This window comes from Solanum lycopersicum, chromosome 1 (genome assembly GCF_036512215.1).
Source record: "Solanum lycopersicum chromosome 1, SLM_r2.1".
NCBI classification, from domain to species: Eukaryota; Viridiplantae; Streptophyta; class Magnoliopsida; order Solanales; family Solanaceae; genus Solanum; species Solanum lycopersicum.
Window position 1 is genome coordinate 49,436,336 of NC_090800.1, and position 11,153 is coordinate 49,447,488.

The 11,153-nt window shown below is 34.8% G+C and overlaps 1 long non-coding RNA gene across 1 annotated transcript; it reads right to left on the bottom strand.

The window, feature by feature from the left end:
- Positions 1 to 5,517: 5,517 nt before the first annotated feature.
- LOC138348477 (uncharacterized) lies at positions 5,518 to 10,613 on the bottom strand. Its single transcript, XR_011221051.1, has 2 exons — positions 9,778 to 10,613; positions 5,518 to 7,720 (listed from the first exon to the last, which is right to left on the bottom strand). It is a non-coding gene; the product is annotated as an uncharacterized lncRNA (long non-coding RNA).
- Positions 10,614 to 11,153: the final 540 nt, after the last annotated feature.

Sequence of the window (11,153 nt, forward strand, 5' to 3'; positions counted from 1 at the left end):
GACAAAAGTAACCCACTAATTAATTTAAGGTTATCTCTTTTAACCCTCAAGAAATTGGATTATTAATATTCAACCACTAACTTTATAATTATAAGCAGGAATAGTCCAAAACGCCCCTTAAAATATTAAACAGAAATCCGACCCAGCCTGGGATCATGCAGTCTGTGACGGGCTGTCGTTCCTGCGACGGTTCGTCCTGCTGCTTCCGTCACAAGGTTCAGAGACTCGATTTATTAAAGAGTGTGTGACGGCCCGTCATACCTGTGACGGTCCGTCCTGCCACTTCGTCACGAAGTTCAGAGAGTCAATTTCAGTACCCAAATTTCAGAATTCTAACTGTTTTGGAATTAGACCCCCTCGACGGTCCGACGTGCCTATGACGGTCCATCGTGGGATCCGTCGTCTCAGCCAGCTTTTCCAGAAATAAAATCTGCTCCTCAAAATGACTAAACAGGTCATTACAGAACAAGACCGAAAAATGAATGCATGAAATTTTAATATTTTTTCATATTCAAGGAGGAACTACCTTCTCCAAGATAAAAGCATGCTCAAAACAATCACATGGAACCTATACGTAATTCACACTCAACAACATAGTCAAAGCATGTTCAATAATTCATCCCATGAAGTCTACAGGCAACTCATACTCAAGGCACAACAACATGAAAAACATTATTCATATAAACTCATTTTATTTCAAATATAGGTTTTTCATGAACATACATAAAATAAGGAAATCATCGGAATAGTTAAAGAACAGAAGACACTAATATAAAGAACAAACCATGAGGAACTCATTACTTCAAGCTAATGTTGGAGTAGAGGAAAGAGATAAGGATATCGGAACATCATATCATCCTCGGCCTCCCAAGTACCACCCTCAACTAACTGATTCCTTCATAACACTTTCACGGAAGCAACTTCTTTACTTCTCAACTTCTTGACTTTTCGTTCTAAAATCTCAATCGAAACTTCCTTATAAGAAAGATTCTCCTTAACTCCTAAACCTTATAAAGTAACTATGGATGTCGGATCACTAACATATTTCTTCAACGTAGAGGCATGGAAAACTGGATGCACCGGTGTCAAGTCATTAGGCAAATCATGCTCGGAAGGAACTTCACCAACACGCCTCAAAATCTGATATAGGCCTACATACTGGGGACTAATCTTCCTTTTCTTATCAAACCTAATTACACCCTTCATGGATGAGAGTTTCAAGTAAACCCAATCATGAACATCAACTTCAAGATCCATTCTTCTAAAATTATCATATGACTTTTGTCGACTTTGAGTCATCTTCAACCTTTATCTAATAAAGCGAACTTTCTATATAGCCTTATTGTACCAATTCAGGATCTATTACGGCAACTTCACCCACCTCAAACCAACTTATCGGATATCTACACCTCCTACCATAAAGAGCCTCAATAAAGTCATACCCATACTCGAGTGATAACTATTGTTATAGTAAATTTCAATGAATGACAAATGTTCATCCAAATTACCCTTAAAATCAATCACACAAGCTCTCAACATATTTTCTAAAGTATGGATTGTATGATCCACTTGCCCATCTATTTGAGGATGAAAAATCATGCTAAGCTTAACACGAGTACCAAGACCCTTTTGTAAAGACTTTCAAAACTGAGATGTCAATTAAGTACCATAATCTGAAATAATGGATAAGGCCACTCCATGCATTCTTAGCATATCCCTCAAATACAACTTAGCATAATTCTCTGCCAAATAGAAAACTCTGAAGGGAATAAAATGAGCCGATTTCGTGATTTTATCTACTGTAACACAAATCAAGTCATGTTGTCATGGAGTGATTCACGTACTAGGACACTTCATCCAATTCTAATCGCCCACGATCGTTAGTTAGTAATATAACTCAACTTAGTAAGTTAGGGTTGAATTCCATATGAAGTGGTACGTATTCAAGAATCAATAGATAAGTACGAATATGCTCAAGTTAATCATAGGAATAAAAGTTACCAAAGAAAAACATAATGCAAATTAAGGGTTGACACAAGTATCAAATATAAGAGGGGGTTTTATTTTTAACTATCAACTGCAATAGAAAACAACACAAAAATAGAATTATAGATATGGGTTATTGGGATGTGTTTGGATTATAGGCTAAGATCGACAAATAGGTAATTGCAATTGTTAGTAAATATTTGTAAATGGGTGAATAATATAGACTTTATTGGGGTAAACTTTCTCTTAAACAATTTACCCTGAATCAAGTTGGTTTCTCTCGAACACCAACAAGCAATCAATTAAAAACATGTTATGCTTTAGTCCATTCACTCTCTCGAGTTGAATGTGTGGAAAAGGTCTTAAGATTAACTCTCTTGAGATGAATCCATGACAACCCAATACCCAACGACCATCAAATTAGTAATCTTGATTTTAAAATTTCTCTCTCAAGAAAGCCAAAAGCATGAAGGTAGAATTGCATTTGCAACTACAACTCTGTTAATTCAACTACAATTATGGAATAAAATCACTTTTAAACATCATTTACACTAACAATAAATAATACCCTGCACCTAACTCAATCCATAATCACATATCACACCCCAAGAATTGAAGTTTTAGCTACACATCATTATAAGATAAAAAATCATTACAAAAATGTGTTTCCATCAACTGGGTACGATTAATTTCGTCTTTACAAATGTCAAGATTGAAGAATTTCAAAGATCCACTTCCAATTTCTCAAATGTGGAACACTTCAATCTTTAAAGCTAAGAAAAAAATGACTTTATACTCTTAGTTCTAGAACTCTAAAAACTGGACAATGAATAATAATGAAAATCAGATAAAAATATGATCTTAAAATAAAAATTCAAACATGTATTTACGGTCGCCAAAAATGTGTTGTGAAGGTCCATTCGACGCAGTGAATCCAAAATCGGAGATCAACTTAGTGATCCTCCCTTTGTTCAATTCCATCGCCTTTTTGCTTTGGCCTTCAGCATCCTTGAGCTTTGTAACTCAGGGTGATCTAGTACTACATCGCGGAACCATTTGGCGACTGATGAGTCCACAAATTAGACTTATTTAGGACCATATTTTAATTGAATTTGTGTCCTCAAATGCTTTTTTATCTCAATATCTGATGAAAACTCTCAAGTTTTAGGTATTCGAGTTTCAGGGAAAGTATGGACATTATGTCGCGAAAAGGCTACAAAGAATGAAGAAATTGAAGCCTTAACATTGACAAGTACACTTGGGGAGTGGCCGAAGGGACTTACATTGCCTTTTGTCTTAGTAAGACGAGCCCTAAAGAGGAAGATCAAATCAACAAAAAAGAATGTTTGTCGACTCACTGAGTGATTTCGCGAAGTATTACTATACCACCAAAAGTTATAGAATAAGGGAACAAAAGTGAGCAAAATAATGGCTAACAGAGCATCTAAGTTGGCGTATCGCTATCTAATTTGGAGCCATGGGACTTAATGGACGATGGGAAAAATATCTAGGAAAGAGGCGAGTCGCGAAGTGGATCAGTGAACCTATATTCAGACCACCAAAAGTGACAATGAGTCAGTCCAAAAATTGATGACAAGCAAAAGGCGGTTCGCTGAGCCATATGACGACCTCAACTAACTTTGCTGACCATCCTTAGAAACAAAATTTCAAAACATTATAAATACGGACAAGCGCCTAAAATACCCTTAAAGTATTGAAAATGGTACAAAATTACCCTTCATCGACCTATTGGCTCCAAAATGCCCTTATCATCCACCTATTGGCTTCAAAATACCCTTGTCATCCACCTTTCAGTTCAAAATTGACCATTTTTTAATTGTTTTAAAATTAAACTCTTTAAATATTTTTTTAAATACTAGGCGTTCAACTATTAATTATAATTTTAATTTATTAATATAATTTATAAACCAATCCACTACCCACTCATTACTAACTAAACCTCACTCAATTAATAATTCAATTATAATATCAAAATCGTCATAAACACTACTAAAACACGATGAAATTATAGATTACTGAAAATGACATTCAAAATTATTTGAGTACGAATCGAAGTCCCAATTAAATTTAGGTTGAGCCGCTTATTTAGGAGGACACTTTCTTTCACAATTGAATTAGAAATTTATGGTTAAAGGTAAAGAAATAATACATCCCGAATTAATTCATGCACTTTTTTTAAATATAATTTAATAAATATTTATGATTTATTTTAAAACCTTTAATATATTATTTTTTTAAAAAAGTTACCTATGAAGTAACATCACATAATTGAGACGTAAGAATAATTAAGATGAACATAGTCGGATTTTTATGTTTATTGGTGGTTTTTATGTAGCCACTTGAATGTATGATAATTTACTTCTATATTTTTAAAAACACTCAATTGGCAGTAGCTTGCATTAATAATGTGACGGGTTCATTATTTTAGAGGGATTTAAATAGTAATGGGTGGGTAGTGAATTGATTTATAAATTACACTTATAAGTTAAATTATAACAAATAGTTGAGCGTCACGTATTTTAAAAAATATTTAAATAGTTTAAATATAAAACCATTAAATAAGTGGTCAATTTTGAACCAAAAGGTGGATGACAAGGGTATTTTGGACCCAATACGTGGGTGGGAAGGGTATTTTGGAACCAATAGGTGGGTGAAGGGTAATTTTGTACCATTTTCAATACTTAGAGGGTATTTTAGGCCCTTTTCCGTTATAAATACTATCTTAAGTTGTTATTTTTAGGATTCGGACATAATTACTAAATTTCACTTTTGAATATTAGTTTTTTTTATTTTTACTCTCATTTTTGTAAGGGCTTTGGAGGATTTGAAGAAGGAAGGGTTTCATCTTCCCCATATTGGAAGTGGGTCCCCTTGATTCTTCTTTCTTTGCTCAAATCAAGACTTATTTCTTTACATCCATTTGATTTCAACATCATCGAAGGTATAATTTCCTATTTGTTGATGTGTGGCTAAAAAACCTATTTTTGGGGTGTGATTTAGCGAATATGAGTTAATATTGTTGTTGGTCCTTGCTCGCTGATAGCTTAGATGTAGTTTCATCATGAGTTCGTCTAGTAGTTGTATTTTAATCTAATGGATTTGAAGTTGCAAACACAAGTTCACACATGTGTTTTTAGCTTGCACGAGAGAGAGGTCGCGAAACCAAGACCACTAGATTGATGGCCTAAGGAGTGGGTCGACATGATGTTCAGCCCGAGAGGGTGAGCCCTAGTCCCATATCCTAATAGTCATAAGGCAAATGGGTGTCTGAGAGGAACCCATTTATAACAGTGTAAGTTCCTCGAGAGAGAACTTATTTCCAATTAAATCTTAACCTAGTCACTATTATTCAATAAATTCTCTATCGAAAGCATGTACTCATTAATCAAGATTATTTCGTATTGCGGTTACAGCCCAAGAATTCCCCTCTCATACTTGGTTTTCTTTGCATTTTAAAATTTTTTATCTTACTTGTGATAAACCCCCAAATCGATATTTGGCACCTTCATGTCACCCCTTTAAATTGTAATGTTTTTATTCATAAATCTCTTACCAATTCTAATTAGCTACATATTCTCAAAACTTTTCCCTTGGGACACGACCCCAACCCTCAGTTAAGTTACTATACTATCGACGATTGTAGATACTTAAATCAAAAGTAGTGTTGTTGGTCACGATAAGCATTAGAAACACGTGCGACTTCTATTTTCCATCACCTACTTGATTTTCTTCTTCTAGGTTTGGCACATTAGAACTTTAGGCCAAATCATGGTCATTCGGCGACTCACTCAATGGGTTAGGCGATTGTCAGACTTTCTTTTCTTTGTTCTTTCAGCTGCATTTTTCCTTTCAACTCATTTGTGTTCGTACTTTATTCCTCAATATAAATACCTGTAATTCAAGATTTTACATCAGTTATTGGAACAAAATAAACATTAGAGGACACTAAATATATTAAAATAAAGTCCTAAATGAGTCCAAATCATGGATTCATTAACACCCCCAACTTAAACTTTTGGTTTGTCCTTAAGTTTGGCAGTTCAAAAGGATGTCTCACTTAGTGCTACACAAGACTCAATCATGAATGCACATAAAAAGACTCAACTTTCGCATGCAAGGATCAATTGTGCACTTTAAGATTAAAGTCGTGACTCACCAATAGATAAGATTCTCAAGTTCACTATACTTGCTTCAAATGGAAGTTAAAACCCAAAAAGGTAATTAAATGCCCTAAAAAAAGAATGATAACATATTCATACACAATGGTTCAACAATTTGAAGCTCTGAAAAGACAAATACAATGCATGATTTTACTCATAGATTTGCCCATATTTTCCAATCAACAATTCTTTCAGCTCTGTAAGATCAAAAGGTCTTTTCAAGGCTTGTAACGAGGTTGAGTGTAACTGTATGCTCATTTAGGCTCATTGACTTATATTCTCATAATATGTGGTGTGAAAAACACTTTCTTTTCCTTTTCTTCATAATTTACATTCAATGCTCTAGAGTCGCCCCATTTATTCACTTTTCATGAAATAGTCGGACACCCCATTTTCTTTGTACTTTCACAACTTTATTCCACAACTTTTTCTTTCTTTTTCTCTCTTTTTTTTTATGAATGGGTTCCACCTTTTTCAAAATCATGGGTAAAGGAGGACTTCTTTGCACTTCTTGATTCACCTTCTCTTTTCACCACAAAAGCCTAATTTGCCTATTCACACATACCACATTTCATGAGGATTAAGGGTGAAGGGATAAAGAAAGGTCACAAATGTCATCAAGTTTCTTCCAAGAAAAATTTAGGGCTCAAAGGGGGTTCAAGAGAGGTTTACAGTGTCACAAGGTAGGCCACAAAAAGAGGTATAATGTCAAATTATTTCACTCTTCAAAGTTGCTTAAGATCATTTCAAGAGTTTGCATCACTTAGTCAACCGAACCAACCGAGCAAATTCTAGGTTTCATCACACATGGTTCACGATAAGCTCATCACACAAGGCATTAACACCAATGTCAAACAAGACTCAACACTTTCACTAGTGTGCAATGTTCATCACAAGAAACTCAATTTGGTAATTGGTCCAATTATCATACCACATATTAGTACCCCCCTTGGTTCCACCACAAGTGTTTTTCTAGGCATTCTAGATTCTCCAACATGTGTTACCAAACCTAAGAGTCGCCTTTATATTGTACCAGAATAGAATTTTTTTCTTACAATATTTTTTCTATAAAAAGATAGACCACAAAGAATTTTGAGTTCTTAATCTCCACCACAATTTAGCATACATAGCCTGAGAAAATCAAACATAGATCTGAAACCGAGTTCTCTTTCTTCTCTTGACAAACAAACCTTAGCCCATTCATCCCAGTGCTTACTTCTACTTGATTCTTTATTACTCCAAAATTTTTTAGCAAAGATCATAAATATGGACACTTTGAAGACACTAGTAAGAACTTCTTTACCACCAAATGAGAGCTTCTAGCTTTTCCGTACTTAAAGTTTCCCTCTTACTCTTTCAAGTAGCTCTTTGAAATGTTCTTTCCTTTTCCTTGGGTAAGTGATTAGACAACCTAAATATTTAATTGGAAAAGAACCTTTAATCATTCCTGTACATTGTTCCACCTGGAGTGAACTCCCAACACCTACATTCTGAGGCAAATAGTAAAACCTCTTGTATTTGTTCACCTTTTGACCAGATTGTTTCTCATAGTCCTGCAAAACAACCATGATTTTCCCCAAACAATATTCGTCAGTTGAAGGATAAACAATTGTATCATATGCATATGCCAAATGATTTAGATTAGCACTCCACTTAGGCATCCAATATGCTATGAAACATCAAATAAGGAATTAAGAGCCCTTGAAAGAACCTCTGATGATAAAATAAACAGGGTTGGGGAGAGAGTATCTCCTTGCCTCACTCCCCTAGTGGAGTGAAAAAAAAAACCATACGACTGACCATTTAGCAGTACCGAGTAATAATTATTAGAAATTAGTCTCCAAACCAATCTACAAATTTGTCCGAAAAACCCATCTTCCTGAGAAATTTCATAAGGAAAAACCATGATGCCCTATCGTATGCTTTAGCCATGTTCAGTTTTATGACAACATTAACATATTTCCTCTTTTGATGATGTATGTTACTAACTCCTGAGCTAAGAGAACATTTTCAATAATATTTCTCCCTTTGATAAATCTAGACTGATTAGAAGATATTAGATTTGGAAGAATATTTTTCAGTCTATCATGAATAATTCTAGACAAAATCTTATTAATGAAATTATTCAAACTAATGCTCCTTACATCTGAGAAAGTTTGAACATTGTCCTTCTCAGGTTTAAAGGACAAATTAGTATGAGTTATATCCTTTGGAAGAGTGTTATCAGCAAAGAACTCATGCACCATCCTTACGATATCTGATGCTACTATATCCCAAAATACTTGATAGAATCAATCTGTAAGACCATCTGGACCACTAGAACTATCACCACTAAGACTGAACACAACAATCTTAACCTCTACATCATCTGGAATGACCTCCAAAGTTTTGTTCTCTTCATCAAAGATTAATTCTGGTATATGAAATAGCAGGGGAAAACTAGTAGAATCCCTAACTTGTTTAAGTTGATTCTGAAAATGCTCGACAGCTCTGTTGCTATTTCTTCTTCCTCCTCTAATCACAAACCTTAAAATTTTTGAATTCTAGCCACATTCATTCTCCTCCCTTTAATTAAATTATGAAAGAATCTGGTGTTCCTATCCCCACTTTCAAACTCATTCCCTACTTTTTGTTGTCAGAACATCTCTTCAAAATGAAGATACTTATCATATTCAGCTTTGGCTCTCTACATAATATTTCTCTTCTCACATGTGGGACATTCTTCAAATAACTTCTCCTTAATTCTTGCTATCTCCTCTCTAATGACGAGTTGCTGAAAAATGTTTCCCAAATGTTTCCTTACTTCATATGGAAACTGTCGTTTATTCTTAATCTTTCTCTTAAAATCTATAAAAGGATTAGCCGAGGTAGTAAAATCCAAATTTACATGCTTTGTCGAGAGTTTCAAAAACCTATAATGTTTCTTTTTACTGGTAATTCTGTCTTCCGAAGTAAGAAACATAGGGGCATGATCTGAACCTGATCTTGCCAAGTGTTCAGCCTCAGAATAGGAGAAAATGTAATGAAAATCATTTTTAACCAAGATTCTGTCCAATCTTACCGAAATATAATCATTTCCAGCTCTACTATTCCATGTAAATAGACTTTCATTGAAATTCAGTTGTGACAGATCACAAGACTCTATACAACTATACAAGTCTTAAAGTCTTCATAATAAATAGCCACACAGGTAGACCCCCAATCTTTTCTTCCCCATTGAGAACAACATTGAAATCACCTCCAATTAGCCATGGTCCATCCATTCCACCACATAATTGATATAAATCATCCCTAAAATCTAATCTTTGGATACTATCACACTTAGTATATACAAATGTTGCATAAAAGCTAAATCTTGAATTATGATCAAGCATTAGAACAGTGAGTTGCTGCTCTCTGTTTTTTTACTACTGCAACATCATAACCATGATTATCAAACACCCTTATATTTCCACTGATATTGTGAGTTACCATAGGCATTCTTAATCTCCTTCTATATCTATTGAGGGATCTAACCGACTGAAAAGGCTCCAGCAGAGCAACAAATGCAAACTTATGAAAGTTATGCAACATTTATACTCTTTGAAATGCATGTTGAGACCTTACTGACCTAATATTTCAAATTAGAGCCTTCACTGATGTTTGGAATATTGGTATATAACCTGTCTCTTTGGTTGGACTCGAAGAGGTTGGGCTAATTCACCATCACCCTGTTTCTTGCTATTTCGAGATGATTTAACAATCTTCATTACCCTTGAGAAATATCTGCATCATTATAAATCAACTCTTCGCTTGATTCTGAAACTATAGCACAATCGAACCCCTTAAGTTCTACTAGATCCTCTGGTTCATCCTTATGAATGAGAATGTCATGCAAATCTTTATTCGGTGATTCAGAATGGACCGTCGCTACTTGGTCTTCATCAGACTGCAATACTGTAGGAACTACCAATACTGCCATATTATTATCCCTCTTAGTACACTGATTTTCACTTGTCGTGCCCATACTACTACTGCTATGACTGAATAATTTTGCACTAATTATATTTTTTAGAAAATTCTTGTTGTTGTTCATTGATCATATGCCCTATATCACGTTTCTCTGGACTTTTGTAACCTTTATCAATTGAATCCCTTGATATCACTACTTCATACATGTCTTTGTTATGCTTATTGTCAGTAGTGTGTAGCTCTTCATGCTTCCGGACTGTTAACATTCAGATCATCTGTTGATGTTGTAGTTAATTTTACAGATTGCATTTCCTTTATCTTTTCTTCTTGTTGCTCTCTATGCTTCTCATGACATTTATTCATGTCCATGTTCTTTCTCCCATCATCTGTATTTGTGGTTTCTGCTTATCCCCGTTGTTTCTTACTTTATTACTTTGACATACTTCTAGCTGATTGCTTTTCTCTAATGCATGCTCTTTGTTTTTCAGGGCAGACTCAGTATTATCACTTTCTACAAAGTTATGGATTGTATGCGTAGAAGACAGTTGAGCATCACTTTGGAAGACTGATCCAAATGCTTTTGTGATCCACTCCTTGGTTGATATTATCACTCCTTTCCCTTTGTCTTGAGAGTCAGGTTCCCTTTATTACTAATAACATTAATTTCTATATTTTGAGACTTTGATGTACTGATGCCTTCCAGAGTGTTTTCCTCTTGGGCATGAGCATCAAACTTGTCCTCCACTACAGTAGTTATCTGAGGGGCTGTATTTGTGTTCCCCCTTTTTATTCCTTACCACATTCCAATTACCAGGGTCTTGCACTACTTCCCGACTTGAAAGTATTCTTGCTCCTCCTTTTTGCAGTTTTTGAATCTTAGCAGCTTGCGGCTCGTGTTTGAGTTGTGCTATGTCTTGTATATATTGAGCATTTTGCTCTACATTATTCCTAAAATTGACCACTTTACAATTCTCTTTGTTATGCGCTTGCATTTTGCATTCAACACAGTATTTAGGAACATAATCATACTTAATA